Genomic DNA, 16,667 nt, shown 5'->3' with positions numbered 1-16,667 from the left:
ATGGAAGAACACTCCCCCACAGTGAGGGCAGCGCCCATGTTGGGATTTCGCTATTGCAGAATACAACAAAGTGTTGGACTGCAGGCGCCTCAGAGTTTGCTCATCGGCTTTACTCAGGCCCTGCCTTAGCAGGGACTGGGAAACACCGATGCCGTTAACAGCACCCTCGGCCTGCGTTGATTTGGAGCTCGATATGAGAGGCCGTTAACGTGTTGGTCCTGGTGAACTATGGCGGCCGTATAGAATCCGATGGGCGACGTCCCTGTCATGTCAGCGTAGTATACATATACCCCGTTTGGGTCCGTGTTGGTGTTTGAGAGCCCAAGCGCGTGCCTCTCCCCAGTCAAAAAAAACCATTGGAACCAATTGGACATTTCAAATGGAACCAAGTGGACATTCCCATTGGTTCCAATTGGATATTCCAATTGGAACCAATTGGTTCCAGTGGTGTTTTTGGACTCCCGACCAATTGGACTAGCCAATTGGACCCATTAGGCCAGGCAGTTATTTCACCCAGAAAATATTCACAAATTATGTTATGTTCATTGAGAGAGGTAGCTAAATGTTTGTGAATGATATGCTCTAGAATCTTGGACAAATATTTCTACAACTGAACATATTATAATATGCAAAGGGAAAACTCATTTATGAGGACTGCAGGGAGATGTCGTGCCTAGTGCCAATCAACATTGTTCTGTGGAATTGAGATTAACATGTTTTTATGGAAATCAAAGTCAACAGCCACAAATGCATCACACGCAAGCAACATTCAGGGACTAGTAGCATATATTAGCTCAATATGTACATCCAGATAACATATACTTCTGCTCCAACTTATATACCCCAGTTGTGAGGCTCTCATGCTGGGGCCAGTGGCGCTCGCACACTGAGCGCAGTTATTTAATTTAATTTCAGCTGCAGTGGTGGTGCAGATGATGAGTACAATTTAGTAGGTTAAGGTGCTGATAGCTCTTATTATAGGAACCATATTGGTTCTACCTTGTTTGTCAAAAATGCAAACATTCATTGGAAATATTGGGTGCAGTTGGGCGGTCCAATTGGATGTAATGGGTAAGACCAATTGGGCCCACCAATAGGAAACTCAAATGGTCCATTTGGATTGTCCAATTAAACCATGGTCCAATTGGACAGTCCAATTGGACCATCCAATTGGAACACCATTCCAATTGGAACCAGTTGGAAACTCAACTAGTCCAATTGGTACCATTTGGAACCAGTTGGAAATCCAATGGGTTCCAATGGTTTTTTTTGACTGGGTCGTCTGCCTTCGTATGTCTGCTTGTCCATGTTGTGCGAGAGTGGAAGGACCCAGAGCTTGTGACGTCATATCAGAATCCAATACGCATCCTCTGGAGTGCACTGGTGTTGGATGTGCAGGCGGTCTAGCATGCAGTGCCCATCTGTGAGAGTTGCGTACACTGGTTCACGAGGTGGGACTCCCGTAACACCTGGTAGGAGCTGACGTCGCCAACTTAGCGTTGGACGTGACCACTGGGATTGATTGAGTGATTGAAAACTTAATTTAAAGAATGGCAGCTACCAGAGCCTTGGGTGGTCCGCCTATTCCGGCAGCCCATTGGCCTGCGCCGCAGCGGGGGCCCTGCGAACCAGACCGCGTTGCTGGTCGAGGTCCTTGCTGTGCAGAATGGTCTCCCACTGCTCCAATCTGGGATTTGGGAAGTCCAGTGCTCGCTTTGAAGCCTTTCTAATGATGGCGCCAATTCGTGTCTCGTGTTGCTTCATAGTGCGAAGCTGTAGGGAACGGAAGGATCCTGCTGGTGACGGCATGGGCGAGCCGAAGCGCATCCCTGCCCCGCAACCCGCAGCGTTTGTTTGAAACGCGATGGATCATGCGTCCGACCTGTTCACCTGCGGGCTTGAGTTTGGCATTAGTGGATTCCGGGCTGAGCCTGTTATGGATGAACGGACCATCATCTCCATAAGCTTGCCCACACACGAGACAGATGGGCCTCAGGTTGTCGGTATTCACCGTCTTTCCTGGCTTGGGAATGAAAGTGACCAAGGAGGTCTTCAAGTCAGGAGTGAGTGGACGCCAGTCCCAAATCTAGTTGATTTACTCTAGCAGGTGGGTAGGCCGAGTTAAGGAGATTCGCCAATAGTTTGACTGTTATGCGATCGCGGAGCCGTGCATCGCCGCACTTTAGCACTTAAGGTCGTGCTTTAGTGTCTTTATTCGGCTTGCCCGAGTACTCGTACTCGGGCCCAACCGGGTCCTCTGTGCGGCAGAGATACGTGCTGCACAGGGTGTCCGCGAGCTGAGCTCTCGTACCTTGGTAGAATCGGCGAGCTGGGCAGCATACGCCGCAGCCTTCTCCGTGATGTGGACAATGCGAGCTTTAAGCTTGCGATTGAGGTTTTGCTTCTTTCACCATTTGGTAAGGCTCCGGCGCGCCTCCCACAAGTACAGGAGGTGACTGCCATGCTATATTCCGGTTCAGTCTCCAGTTCGAGGCCGACTGTAACTGCGCTGTAGGCCTTGTTCATCAGGATGCACGTAGTAGGACCCCCATTAAGCGAGCTATACCCTGTGAATTTGGTGTCCGCGCCGGGTTCCTGAAAGGCCAGGACCGCCGGCACAGTACTGAGGGACTGCAGGTCCCAAGCAACCACAGATATCCGTCGGACGTACGAGTATATCCAAACGTCCTTTGCCGAGATCGGACGTCCATCGGACGTACGAACACAATCCGATTTCGGATATTCGTATTCGTACATCCGCCGGACGTACGGACAGTGTCCACTTTTGTATATCCGCATGAGAGACGAGGTGTACGTCCGAAAGATGTAAGGCCGAGTATTTTCCCAGGCCATGAGTATGGACGTTTTTTTTTTCACAGAAAATTCGCGCCTTTCGTGTATGTATAACAAGTGAAGCCGGGCTAGTTGGTGATTGACAATGGAATGCATATTGCAACCGCGCAAAAACGACGCAGGACAAGAAAGGAAAGCACAGGACGAGACGCGTCTTGTCCTGTGCTTTCCTTTCTTGTCCTGCGTCTTTTTTGCGCGGTTGCAATATGTATTCCTTCGTGTATGTATACTGTTTTATTTGCATCAGTTGGAGGGTTTGACGCGAAGATGTTTGTAAATTGGTGCGATTCCACTCCTACCTGCAGTGCAAGAGCCGCCAACGAGCTAAATTTATCTAAGAGGAGAAGCAGGTGAGAGGAGTCATTGAGAGGAGAACTTAATGACTTCAAGCGCCAAGAAGCCCTTCAAGCGGTGCATCCAATTGCTGGAAACCACCGGACCAACACCACTGGCACAACTTTACTAGTATTGATAAGCTGCGCTCCACCATTGGGAACCTTTCGACCACTGTGCTGGCTGACTGCTGCGACACGCTAGTCAGCCCGGATGCGACCGAGGCAGTCTCGTCCCGGTCCTCCAGCTCGGCTTCATTTATGGGTTCGAAAGGCGCAGCTTGCGGTAATTCTTTACGCCCCACTAATTTAATTAGCCTCGAGCTCTCGAATTTTGAGCGCTAAGAATTCTGTTTTACGCCTAAGTTCAACATTTGGCCGCTGTAGGGCGGATTCCGTTGGCGAGTGGAGGGGGAAGAGAGGCCCGGAGGAAGCCCAATCACCCGGGTGGTCGCCAGGGGGCGGCAAATCCCCGGCGCTGAAGCTCGGCGACCTCGCCTGGGTCCCGGATTTCACCTGCGTTATAACATGCTCGGGTTTGCCCGGCGCAGAACTAGAATTCGTGTCCTTGGCCTTGATGCGCGGAACGTGCTTTTGAGCCGACTTCCGCTTGGCTTGAGGTGCTCCAGGCTTGATCGGTTTCCGGTACTTGCCGACGCAGCCGGCAGCACCGGTGAGGTGGGCACCCACGCACAGCAGACACCGGGGGGTGCACTCGTGTTGTGCTTGAGCCCTCAGTCGTAGTGGCCATCTGAGAGCCGCATAGGGCGAAGCGTCCACACTGAGTACGCGGACAGTTGTCAGCCCGGTGCCCCATCGTGCCGTATAGACGGCAGGCGGGGATAGTTTTCTTGTACAGCCTCACAGGGGTGCACTGGTCGCTGTACAAGATTTGTCGCGGTACCTTCTTCGCTTCAAAGTTGACCACTGCGATGTCGGTGTCGCCCAGTGTGCGCACAGAAAGGATTTCTCCGTATCTCCACTGCAGCTTCTGCTTGAGGGTAGGTGACGTTTGGCTGCGGCGAACGTTGATTGCATTGCAAACCTCGCAAGAAGCCTTGGCATGCCCGCGGAACAGAAGCTGGCGGTCGCCGACCGTCAGCGTCACTTAACCAAGGAGCTTCTCGGCGGCTGCCGCAGCTCAGTCAACACACTACCACAGTTTGGTCCCACACGGGCCATACAGAAAGTTGCACCCCTCCGCAGTCACGTATGATGTTGCGCACGCAAGCTCCGGCTTGACCTGGAGCGAAGGTAGCCTTCAGATCCAGCGTCTTGCGTGGCTTGAGCATCACAATGAGTTCATGGCGCCCAACTCGCGGCGTCTGCTGCGGCCGCCACTGCGGCTTGCATACTCCGCACTTCAAGGCCTCGCCAGCTACGCCCGCTTGCGGAGCATAAGCGGTGCGAGCCGCCACTTGCTGAGCGGCGGCACCAGTGACCATTGGAAGCCTTCGCCTTCTGCTGGCGTCTCCACAGTTTGACCATATCGTCCGAATATTTATCTTCCGATGTTGGAAGGTCCTCGGGTTCAGCTGTATCCACGCGTATAGCTAGCATAGATATCGGGTCATAGCCCGGTAACCGTCTTGGTAGCCGCCATCACCGGGGAATCCCCGGCCGGGGCTGGCGGAAGCCTCGCCGCCGTTAGGCGTAGCGCCGCGGCGGTCGGCGAAATCTTCAGTCTCAGAAATTCGTGGAAAATGGGCCCACCTTGATAAAAGTGGCCTATACTTGTGCCGCTGATCTTCATGGAGAAGTTTGTACCAAAATTCTTGGGGTCCGAGTTGACAGACCCCAATGAGGAGCGATCGTAAGCGGAGCTGATGTGAGGCACGTATTTTCCCAACGCATTGATGGCGTTCCCCCCACGTCATTGTCAATTTACCCAACCTACGCCGGCAGGCTATGCTCCAGTGACGCGTTTCTGTAGCATTGTCCTCAACGCCAACGCGTATTGCTCTAATGTCGCGTTTCTGCCACAACGTTGACCACACCAACGCATGCAGTGCACATCTCTGTCACTATCGCCACATAGATCTAAGCGCGAATATTAGTTTTATTGTAGTATTAGTTGATGAAGTCGATGTATAACGCACAGCGCGAGAGTGTGTTGCATTTAAACACGAGGCGTGTTCGGCTGCGTTGTGCCATGGACGGTGAACTGCCGCCTGTGCAATGCGCCAGGGACCATTGACTATTGTTTTATTCTGTGTGTCATGATATCGTGGGCGGCTTGATGTTTGGTTGGCGCCGAGGTTATATATACTCGAGCCAACCTGCCCACCACTGCACTCTCCGTAAGTTCGGAGGGGGCGGAGCGACAAATTTCTCCACCCCGCGTGCCAAATATGAGGTTCGACTGCTGACCGGCGGTAGGGGCACGCCTGATTAGCCGTTGACCGGAGGCATGATGCGTAGGCAATTTTCTTTAGCAACCCTTTTACTTGGGCAAACGATAACAACCACAGAATGTACAAAACAAAGCCCAACGAAGAAGCGTCAACCCACAGGCGCGACGCGAACAACGAGCACAAAATCAGAACACAAACAACTATTAACAAGAGGAAACAGAAGGGCAAGAACTATACAACAGCGTTACAGCAACAAAACAATACTGTACAAAAGGTTACGACGAGAAAGAGTGACAGGACAAAGAAAAGAGTAAAGCGAGTGAGGAGAAACGGTGGCTTAGCTGCGGGGTGGCAAGGTCCGGTCGCAGGGAGCGTCGGGCTAGGGAGGCGCGCGGGGCTGATGGGGGGTTGCGGATACGGGCGAACTTGGGGCACCCGTCTTCCACGCGTCTTCGGGGCCGCCGTCGCCGCGCTCTACGCGTCAGGCACACGCCTAGGCTCGCTTGCCGACCACTTCTCTGGCTAACCTCACACACGTCCGCACGCACCGAAATCTCCAAGCCAACTGCCCGGCTCGCGGTTTTCCCGCCGCCGCGTTCTCGTGGCAAACCAACAAACAAAAACTCAAGGCACAGCGAGCCAACGATTTACAGATGTCGAAAAGGGGGGGGCCAAGCAATTGGACAGGTCAAGGCCTCTTCGAGGGCACGTCGAGGCCTAGCCAGGGACTCCAAGGTCACGTCAAGGTCATCAAAATTTGGTCACATAATCGACATTGGGCTCGCCAGGACCCTAAACGCGTCGTTTACGTGATAGGGCGTGTCGTCACGCCATCTGTAACCGAGTGCATTGCGGAAGGAGCTCCGGCGCGCCTAGGAATTAGTCGACGAGCGGTGTTCACGTGCTACGCCATGACGTCACGGCCTCCTAAACCGGGTACATAACGAAAGTAGCACCAGCGCGCCTGGCACGAAGTGCACATGAGGCGTTGACGTGCTAGGTCCAGCGCGCGGCAGCTCTTGCTCTCATCACTGGGCTGTCGTGGACTTCGTAGCTACGGCTTCACGGCAGCTTTCCCGCGCACTTCGGCGTGCCTATAAACCATTCCTATCGGAGCTGATGCAGCGGCGTCGCATCGCAAGTCTTTTGCTCTAGTTCATGGCCCCATGCAGATGCCGCTGTTCAAGGCGGTGTTAGCCAACGTTTTTAGATCCCTTTCAGTTTGAAAGCTGCGGCGCACGGATTGTCGCCTTTCCGTTTACTGCCGCGCGGTGGCGCTTGCCACGCTGTTTGCCCGACCAGCGTGGTCCTTCGCGTCTGCGCCATCGTCGTCGCCGCCGCCTGATTTGGAGCAGCCAGCAGATATCAGCATGGAAGATATCAGCTCTCCCGTGCCAGTTGTTGGCAGTGACGCTTATCTTACAGTATACAAAAGCTTCAAGCAAGGGTGCTTAAAGCATCCCACCAAAAAGATGCTAGAGTTTACCAACATTGTAAACTAAGCAATCTCGATTTCTTTGAAAGAAGGTCCCGTTTTTGGGGACATTTTTTGGGAGGTGCTAGACGAGCTGGAATTGCAAAACCTTGCTCGGCTTGGATGTGCAGAGCATATGGCCACTTTTTACATGCCAAGTTCTGCATTTTGTCATAGTGACACGCTTGCACTTCTATGCGAGAGACGTGAACCGCCGGCTGGAGAACGGAGAAAAGGTTGTCATCGCAAATAACAAAGCACGCCTTCTGTTGCCATTCCCCCCATGCTTCCGACTTAGTGTGTCTGCATTTAATGCTTGTCTGTGTTCAATTAAATTAACATCCTAAAAATGAAAGTGGAGGACGCTGCTCCCGTCTGTGCGATCATTGCAAATAAAAAGCTCTTCTATAGTTATTCCCTCCCTGCATCCAGCTAAGTGTGTCTGCATTTATACTTGTGTTCACTGAAATTGGCATTCTAAAAACCGTGCAAAACGCTGCTCGAATGGGCGGTGCTTCGTTGATAACATAGCGCGGAATTTCGTGACTGATCTAGAAGCGGAACATCGCTAGTTTTAACCTTTCATTAATGTTTCGAGCATTCTCCCGAAGAAATACTGATAGCTTTACTCCAACATACGCACATCATCAGCGCTAGGTCTTCCTCGTAATTTGCAGCGCTGAATTTGCCGCACACGGGTGTGTGAAAATTGATTTTATGGTTCAAGAAGGTTGGTGCGAGGCACAGGCTATGTTCACGGGCAGTCACATGATTCCCCCCCCCCCCTCACACACACACACATACACACGCACACTAAAACGTCCAGGATAAACGTTGCAAACGCGATGCGCTAAAGCGCAATGCATACCATTGGTTTTTTTGCGAACTGGCATCAGCCTGCTCTTTATCTCACCCTTGAAACAGTTCTTTAACCATGAGACTGAAGTTTCAACGTGACAGCTCCAAAAGTACCGCATATTTGAGTTCGACGTGTTCGCTCCCAATGTTATCGCGGATGAGAACAGGCTGTCACAGCAACTGCCAAGCGCGAGCGCTCCGGCGGCTGCGGGCCGACATAGGGTGCCTCGATGCCAGCGCTGGGCATCGAGGCACCCTAGGCCGACAGCGACAGCAGCGCCGCGTGGTGAGTGGAAGCGGACGGGGGCCGCTTTCTCGGGCGCGGCTCGGTTGGTTTGGTTTGGTTTATGGAGTTTAACGTCCCAAAGCGACTAAGGCTATGAGAGACGCCGTAGTGGAGGGCTCCGGAAATTTCGACCACCTGGGGTTCTTTAACGTGCACTGACATCGCACAGTACACGGGCCTCGAATTTCTCCTCCAAAGAAATTCAGCCGCCGCGGCCGGGATCGAACCCGCGTCTTTCGGGCCAGCAGCCGAGCACCATAGCTACTGAGCCACCGCGGCGGCGGGCGCGGCTCGGGGGAGCTTGCAAACTGAAAGGGTGGTGAGTCTCCGAAGTTCCCTCTAACCTACGACCACAGTGGACGGCCACGCTCCAGTCGTCGGAGGCGCTGAGAAATGCAGGGTGCGTGCTAGGAGTCACCCATTTCCACGACCTCCGCCGCCGCTAACACCAACGTTTTTAGATCCCTTTCAGGGCGCGGCTCGGGGGAGCTTGCAAACTGAAAGGGATCTAAAAACGTTGGTGTTAGCGGCGGCGGAGGTCGTGGAAATGGGTGACTCCTAGCACGCACCCTGCATTTCTCAGCGCCTCCGACGACTGGAGCGTGGCCGTCCACTGTGGTCGTAGGTTAGATGGAACTTCGGAGACTCACCACCCTCCTGCTGCGAGTCGCCATCGACTAGGCTACTCTACCTACTTCACCGTCGACCAGCCATCCTGTCGCAGCGGTATAGTCTGTGTTGTGTTCGCGTCGCTATTTACTTCTCCTCGCATCGCATTAATCGCGCCTTGATCTCGCCTCCCCCGGTGCACCGTGGGTGCCGCGGCTACTACGTGGTAAGAGAAAAGCTCTACTCCTACCACGCTGACAATGAAGGACAACCGGCTCTTAGATTTGACCTCTAACGGGAGGCGCGCCTCAGGTGCAAAGTCGCACCTGGCAGATGCCTGGACCTTCTTCGTCGACGCCATAGCTGCGCGCTTGGCAGTCACGTCCACAGCTGCTCACACTAACCACTCCGCCATGCCAGAACTCTTCTCTGTCCTGCCATAGCAAAACACTTCGATCCGAACACAGATGAGCGCTGCCCGCACTGTGGAGAGATCTGCGATATCTTTCACATGGTGTGGGCATGTACTCAGTATCCTCACCTTCCCCCTTCCCCCACCCCCACCCGAGAGGCATGGGAGACTGCCCTCCTCAACTGCTCCACACTGGAGTCTCAAAGGGCTCTAGTAAAGCGGGCGCGAGACGGGGCCTCGTCGTGCGGTGTCCCGGACTAAGGATACCGACCATGTAGCAGGGTTTTTTGACCCTCAAACTCTCTTTGCAAATTAAAGTTTTTCACCACCACCACCACCACAGCTGCGCCACTATGGACGCTAGCTCTTGCACCTCTGGTACATGATGCATCACGTGATTTGCTCTCGCTGAAGTCATGAAAAAAACGATGAACCAAACCTAAACCGTTTCTAAGCGTGCTTAATCGAGTTTTCGCTCTGTATATTGCGGCTTAGCTGAGTTGAGCCACAGCCAATTTTTTGACATATACTCCTAGCGCCTGCTGACCCCCTCGGGATGCAAAGCTCCTCACTGGTGGCGCTGAACGCCGCGCCGACGGTGGAGGCGCCTGGCGGGTGCAGAGTGCCTTGCGTGCGCTACTCAGACCCGTGATTTCTACGAGGAGCTTATGGAGTGCCAGAATTACTTGCGTTTCAACACCAACGAAAATCACCTCGAAATTCTGGACTACGATATGGCTATGATTGATAGGGAGCTATCATAATCATCATTAGCCTGACTACACTCACTGCAGGGAAAATGCCTCCTTCATGTCTCTGGAATGATGAATTAAGGGTAGTGAGCTATAGAAACCTCTAAGTACACCGAGAAGCCAAACTTTAATACAAGGTAAATATTAATGTCAGGTAACCAGCTTAAACGCTAACGCGCCTTAGCTGTTTGTCAGTATCCATCCCAGTCAACAATGCCAAAGAGCATTTTTCAGTATTATTGCTGCTGCAGCCCCCAAGACAAACAAGCGTGGCATCCGGGATCAGGAGTGCCAATAGATGGTGCCATTTGATAAGAAGAAGACGAAGCCGTAGCAAGTTGGCGCTGGATGCTCTCACGCACTTGATTTCTGTCTCACTTTCAGTCAATACAAAATTGAACCATTCCATATGATGCATTCAAATTTGCACATAAAGCCGTCGTCCCATCTTCGGTCTCCCAGCTAACAGGACCCCTTTCGTTGCGTCGTCCAATCTGTCAGCCTATACCCTATTAATACTCCTTTTCCTCTAAAGCTCCTAATCATTCCAACAGTTCACCGCCTGTGTCTTGGCCACTCCCCCGTAGTGGGTATGTGCCATTCTACTTGAGGCCAACCAACCAACCAACCAACTTGATTGCAGATTTCTCCAAGCCTTTGGCCCTCCGAAGTACCTGCGTGAGCTTGACCTCACCAACATTTACATCAGCGACGCCCTCGCTCCCAAGGCGGCTGTTGTGCTCAGGGGAAACTGGCAGACTCTCTGCAGCGTCAAGCTGATAGGCAACGATCTGTCTCGGGAATCTGCAAGCACCCTGCTCCTTGCCATAGTCGCGTGTGAACGGCTAGAGGACTTGGCCTTCCAGGACAGCAGGCCTTCAGCCTGCGACGCCATAGCAGGGGCCTTCAGGACCAGCAGGCTTCTGCAGAAGCTCTCCTTGAAGGGTCTGTGCGAAGCAGATGTGGGCTGCGAGCACTTAAATGGAGGACCAGGGTGTCTTTACTGTTTGACAAGTCTCTTTGGTGCGTTAGAAGGCATTCTATCACTTCAGCACCTAACTCTGGAAAAGACATCAATTAGTGACACAGTGGGAGAGGCTTTGGCAACGTTCTTGATTGGCCATCAGTCACTTCAAACGCTAACGCTACTAAATTGCAGCTTTGATAGCAGAGGTGCTACATGTATTGCGGAGGCATTATCGGCGAACTGCACTTTGGAATACCTCAATTTGCACAACTGTTTTCTTGAAGAAAGAACTGTCAGCAAGTTGTGCGCGGCAGTTCCTTTCAACACTAACTTGAAGAGCCTCGTTCTACCGCAGATCAGCAGGACATCGCGAATTCTGAAGCAGAAAAAATGGCTGAGGCTTAGCTTAGGTTAAGCCTAGTCAGATGCGAAGCATATTGTGCAAAGCGGGGCCACTCTGTGGCTCCCAAACTCTTTTTCACAAAATAAAAGTTTTCACCACCACCACCGAGTTGCATATCGAGCACGCCGCTTGGCTAGACGTTCTTCACGCTCTTCGTCAGTCTCTGTAGCACGCCGCAACTTTTGCTTCTCATTTTAACGAGCAGCCCTGTCTCCAGGAGGCATCTCTATCCCGTGTACGCCTAGCAGAGTTGTTGTTGTTGTTGTGACTGAGAGAAGGATGAAGAGGAAATTGCACGGGCCTGCTACTGGCTCGAGCCAAGCCACCACCGCTGCCACGTGCAGATAGAGGAGAGTTAAAAGATCAGAGGAAAGAGAAAAATGAAAGAAAAGACGCGCGTCGCAGCAACAACTGCGTCCGCCGGAGCGGACGCTGCTCAAAAAGAAGCGGCCGAAGCCGCGCTCGCCGAAGCGAGAACAGATACTCCTCGCGGCCGAAGCCGCCTCTCTCGCCTAGCAGAGTTGTTGTTGTTGTTGTGACTGAGAGAAGGATGAAGAGGAAATTGCACGGGCCTGCTACTGGCTCGAGCCAAGCCACCACCGCTGCCACGTGCAGATAGAGGAGAGTTAAAAGATCAGAGGAAAGAGAAAAAGGAAAGAAAAGACGCGCGTCGCAGCAACAACTGCGTCCGCCGGAGCGGACGCTGCTCAAAAAGAAGCGGCCGAAGCCGCGCTCGCCGAAGCGAGAACAGATACTCCTCGCGGCCGAAGCCGCCTCCCCCTCGCCTAGCAGAGGCAGGCGCACCCCCTTATATACCGCCGCTCCAGCATCACGTGTTCACTACAGCGCACCTAGCGGCAGAAGCAGGAAACACATTGGTCGCGACGCCTCGCGCGACGGCGCGAGCTGGGGCCCCGTTTCTCCTATGTCGTTACGTCACGCATCACGTGGTCCTCCTTGGTCGCGACGCCTCGCGCGACGGCGCGAGCTGGGCCCCCGCTTCTCATCTGCTGTGACGTCACGCACCACGTGGTATGACATGAAGGTCACGAAAGGTCAATGGTAACGACACCGCCGCGCTCGAGGAGCTGGGTTGGGCTAAGGCGCACCCCCTTATATACCGCCGCTCCAGCATCACGTGTTCACTACAGCGCACCTAGCGGCAGAAGCAGGAAACACATTGGTCGCGACGCCTCGCGCGACGGCGCGAGCTGGGGCCCCGTTTCTCCTATGTCGTTACGTCACGCATCACGTGGTCCTCCTTGGTCGTGACGCCTCGCGCGACGGCGCGAGCTGGGCCCCCGCTTCTCATCTGCTGTGACGTCACGCACCACGTGGTATGACATGAAGGTCACGAAAGGTCAATGGTAACGACACCGCCGCGCTCGAGGAGCTGGGTTGGGCTATTTTAGTATGCTTCGCATAAAATTCCACTCTTCAGTTGTTGGTTGGTTGGTTGGTAAACATTCATTAAAACAGTCAAGGGGCCGAAGGCCCAGATCTAGGGGTCGGCCAAGACTCCTTGGAATCTGGCAGCCTCTAGAGCGAGACCGATGAGCGTTCGTTGGTCGTCTAGGGTAGAGCTGCGTAGACGAGCCTCCCAGGTATGTTGTGTGGGTGTTGGCATGTGTTGTCGTGGACAAGTCCAGACCATATGAAGGAGGTCTGCTGGGATATTGCAGTGTTTACACATCGGCATATACCGTTCAGGAAATATATTATGGAATCTTTTGGGATTGGGGAAAGTGTCCGTCTGGAGTTGGCGCCATGTGACGGCCTCTGTCTTTGTAAGTTCTTGGTGCGGACCTGGATAGAGTTGGCGAGAAAGACGATAGTGCTGGAGCAGATCGCGTGAAGTGATTATGGTGTCCTTCCTGACCAAGGCGGGCATGTTGGGGGCGGGGTGATAAGCTGCTCGGAAAGTGAGCCCTCGAGCTAGCTCATGTGCTCCCTCATTACCCTTCAGACCCATGTGGGCTGGAGCCCATATCAGTAGGGTCAGGTGTTTAGGAGGATTTGATACGAGTACGCGAAACGCTTCGACTGAAATACGGCCATGAGTAAAATTAAGAATGGCGCGCTGTGAGTCACTTATGACTACTCTAGCTTTAGAAGTGGACAGCGCGAGAGCAATAGCTACTTCCTCCGCTGTAGTGATATGTGAAGTGCGTACGGAGCAGGAGGCATGGAGAGTCATGTTCTCATCTGTGGCAACCGCTGTTGCAGCAGTCCGAGTAGGATGGTCTGCCGCGTCTGTGTAAAGCACGTCAAGTCGGCCAGCATATCGCTGCTGGAGTGACGCGGCCCGAGCTTCTCTGCGATCTTGATGATGAGTTGGATGCATGTTGCGGGGGAGAGGGAGAGTCTTGATGTTGGCCCTGATGGCAGGTGGGAGATTGACCACCGAGGATGGCAGACGGAAGGGAGCGATGCGAAGTCGTTCGAGGATAGAGCGGCCTGCGGAAGTTAGGGAGAGGCGTTGGCGCTGGGCCAGGAGGGCCGCCTCAATGAGCTCGTCAACCGTGTTGGAGACACCAAGGGCGAGGAGCTTGTCGTTGGGAGTAGAGAGAAGAAGACCAAGGGCTGTTTTGACGCCGCTGCGGATAAGGCAATCCAGGCGGTGCTTCTCCGTGAGCGTGAGACGTAAATATGGAGCAGTGTAAGCAATACGACTTACTACAAATGCTTGAAAGAGACGAAGGAGATTCGCCTCCTTCATGCCTGCCCGCTTGTTGGAAACGCGCCGTATGAGACGGGCTGTCTGCTGTGTGTATCGATGCAAGCGTTGTATTGTGTTGGTGTTGGCTCCGTTGGCTTGGAGGTGGAGGCCAAGAATTCGGATGGTGCCGACCGTAGGCACGAGAAGGTTGTTAACAGTGAGGCGGATATTTGGAGATGTGGGGGGTTTCCGGGTGCCGGGATAACGCACAAAGAAGAGCTCAGATTTTGCTGCTGAGCACTTAAGTCCTTTGTCCGATAAGTAGTCTTCAACTGTGTTGATCGCAGCCTGGAGAGTCTCTTCAATGTGTCCGTCACTGCCGCCAGTCATCCAAAGGGTGACGTCATCCGCGTAAATGCTGTGATGAAGGCCCTCGTGGCGGGCGAGTCGAGCCGGAAGGCCCATCATAGTGATGTTGAAAAGCAGCGGAGACAGGACGGAGCCCTGTGGCGTGCTCTTGTTGCCCAGGGAGATATCCTCGAGGGAGTGTGCACCGGCAACGCGCGTGGCAGTGCGATCCGTAAGGAAAGCACGGATATAGTTGTACAGAGTTTCTCCCACCTGCAGATTCTGGAGGTTGGACAGGATAGCAGTGTGTTGAACGTTGTCGAAAGCTTTAGCGACGTCGAGGCCCAGGATGACCTGAGTGTCTCGAGTCTTGTGGTCCAGAAGTTCATGCTTGAGCTGGAGCATAACATCACACGTGGATAGATGGGGCCGAAAGCCGACCATGCTTGGCGGGAAGAGATCACGATCCTCTATGTATGTCGAGAGCCGCGCCAATGTAACGTGCTCCATGGTCTTACCCACGCAGGACGTGAGTGAGATCGGACGGAGGTTGTTGCTACTTAGACTGGAGTGTCCTGGCCGCGTACAACTTAGCCTGTGTGTACACCATCCCTCGTTGGTGTCCGAAACCCTGGCACAAGCCCTCGGATGCGCTGCAAAGGTGAAGATCTGCCATCGAGGGTATGCCGTCAACGACCTGTGCTCCGCGTATGCCTCGTTGGCCTCGAATTATTCACTGCGTTCACTACACGTCCAATACGAAGGCGGATACACTGTCCATGATGGCTCAACACAAGGAGCTCTCACCGCTGCGCTCTGTGCGGTGGTACGTTTCGGGCGACTCGACGAACGACGAGCAAGCGGCGACACCGAACGTTGTCTGGAACGCCTTTATTCCAACTCGGCAGACGGGCAGGAAAGAGCGGCGTTGTTGTTGTTGTTGTGACTGAGAGAAGGATGGAAAGGAAAGTGCACGGGCCTGCCTACTGGCTCCAGCCAAGCCACCACCGCTGCCACTTGCAGATAGAGGAGAGTGAAAAGATCAGAGGAAGGAGAGAGAGGAAAGGAAAGACGCGCGTCGCAGCAACAACTGCGTCTGCCGGGGCGGACGCTGCTCAAAAAACCAGATAAGCGGCCGAAGCCGCGCTCGCCGAAGCGAGAACAGCGCTCTGCCGTGGCCTTTATATAGCATCCCCGAACGCCGGCGCGCGTCCCACTCGGCTCGCCTAGAACGCCGGCACGCGTCCCACTCGGCTGGTCCAGAACGCCGGCGCGCGTCTCACTCCGCTGGCCCAGAACGCCGGCGCGCGTCTCACTCGGCTCGCACAGAACGTAACAGCGGCACTGAAGGCATGTGGATGTCTACGGAGCTTTCACTTAGACGTGCATAGGGTTTACAATTAGAGTGAGATGACGGCCCCACCAATATCCAAGATCTTTCATGCCCTCACATGCAACGCACGTCTAAGGAAATTTACGTTGGTAACCTCGCGAATGACCTTGAAGACTGCTGAGTTGCTGTCGGTCCTGATTGGCCTACTCAAGGCAAGCTTGGTTGAACTGCGCATCGAGAGCGCCGGCAACATATCTGACGCGGTTCTTGTCGTGCTACATGAGATGATCACCTGGAATGTCTTCCTGTCGAGGGTCAGTGTAAGGTGCTCTGATTGGAATGACGTGGTGTGGGACTGTGCAGGCATCGACGATGCTAAAGAGCAGAACCGGTGCCTGCTCAACAAGGCAGCGAAGTTCGTGATGAGCTCTGACGCAAGGCCTGCACCTTCTGCCAAACATCCCCGGGCAACTGCCTTCGACAAACTGTGCGGCACCGCATCGCTGCAGGAACACCTGGTGTCCCTCTCTGGAAAATCCGAGCTCGAGGTGTCCATGGACTTGACGAAGGCAAGGTGTCATCTGCATGACAACTACATGATCTATGCCGGTGTTGTGCGCTCCACTGTTCTCTGCGAAGCTGGCGATGGCAGCATGCAATTTGATGAACTTAATGTTGACTGTTGGCGCTCCGTAGCGCAGTACCTGAAACTGAGTGATGTGGTTTGATGACCGATTGCAAGGACATTGGAGTACTACTATGGCCTTGTTCGTTGTGCGTGTGGATGTGCATTTTGTGCGCATGCGCGTTCTTGACATTAAATGCATTTATGCCCCAGTTTCGTTGGCTATTTTTCGTGCTGTCGACCAGGACGGCGATGGTCACCGTCAACTTCAAATGAAACCTCATCCTCCGAGGCTTGAGTGTCCAAGGGGGCCATAATGACTTGACTGGACTACGTGCTGGTGACAGCATTGTAGGTTTGTCGCTTCTCTGCGCTCTCCAACTGCTTACGAAGATGATCCAG

At 53.7% G+C, this 16,667-nt stretch overlaps 1 pseudogene; it reads left to right on the top strand.

Moving 5' to 3' along the window:
• Positions 1-1,985: 1,985 nt before the first annotated feature.
• Positions 1,986-16,368, top strand: LOC149367172 (uncharacterized; annotated as a pseudogene).
• Positions 16,369-16,667: the final 299 nt, after the last annotated feature.

Source organism: Amblyomma mixtum, chromosome 1, assembly GCF_055824585.1.
Source record: "Amblyomma mixtum isolate Tamu chromosome 1, ASM5582458v1, whole genome shotgun sequence".
NCBI classification, from domain to species: Eukaryota; Metazoa; Arthropoda; class Arachnida; order Ixodida; family Ixodidae; genus Amblyomma; species Amblyomma mixtum.
The sequence above is the reverse complement of the archived record's forward strand: the minus strand, read 5'-3'. Positions and strand labels throughout refer to the sequence as shown.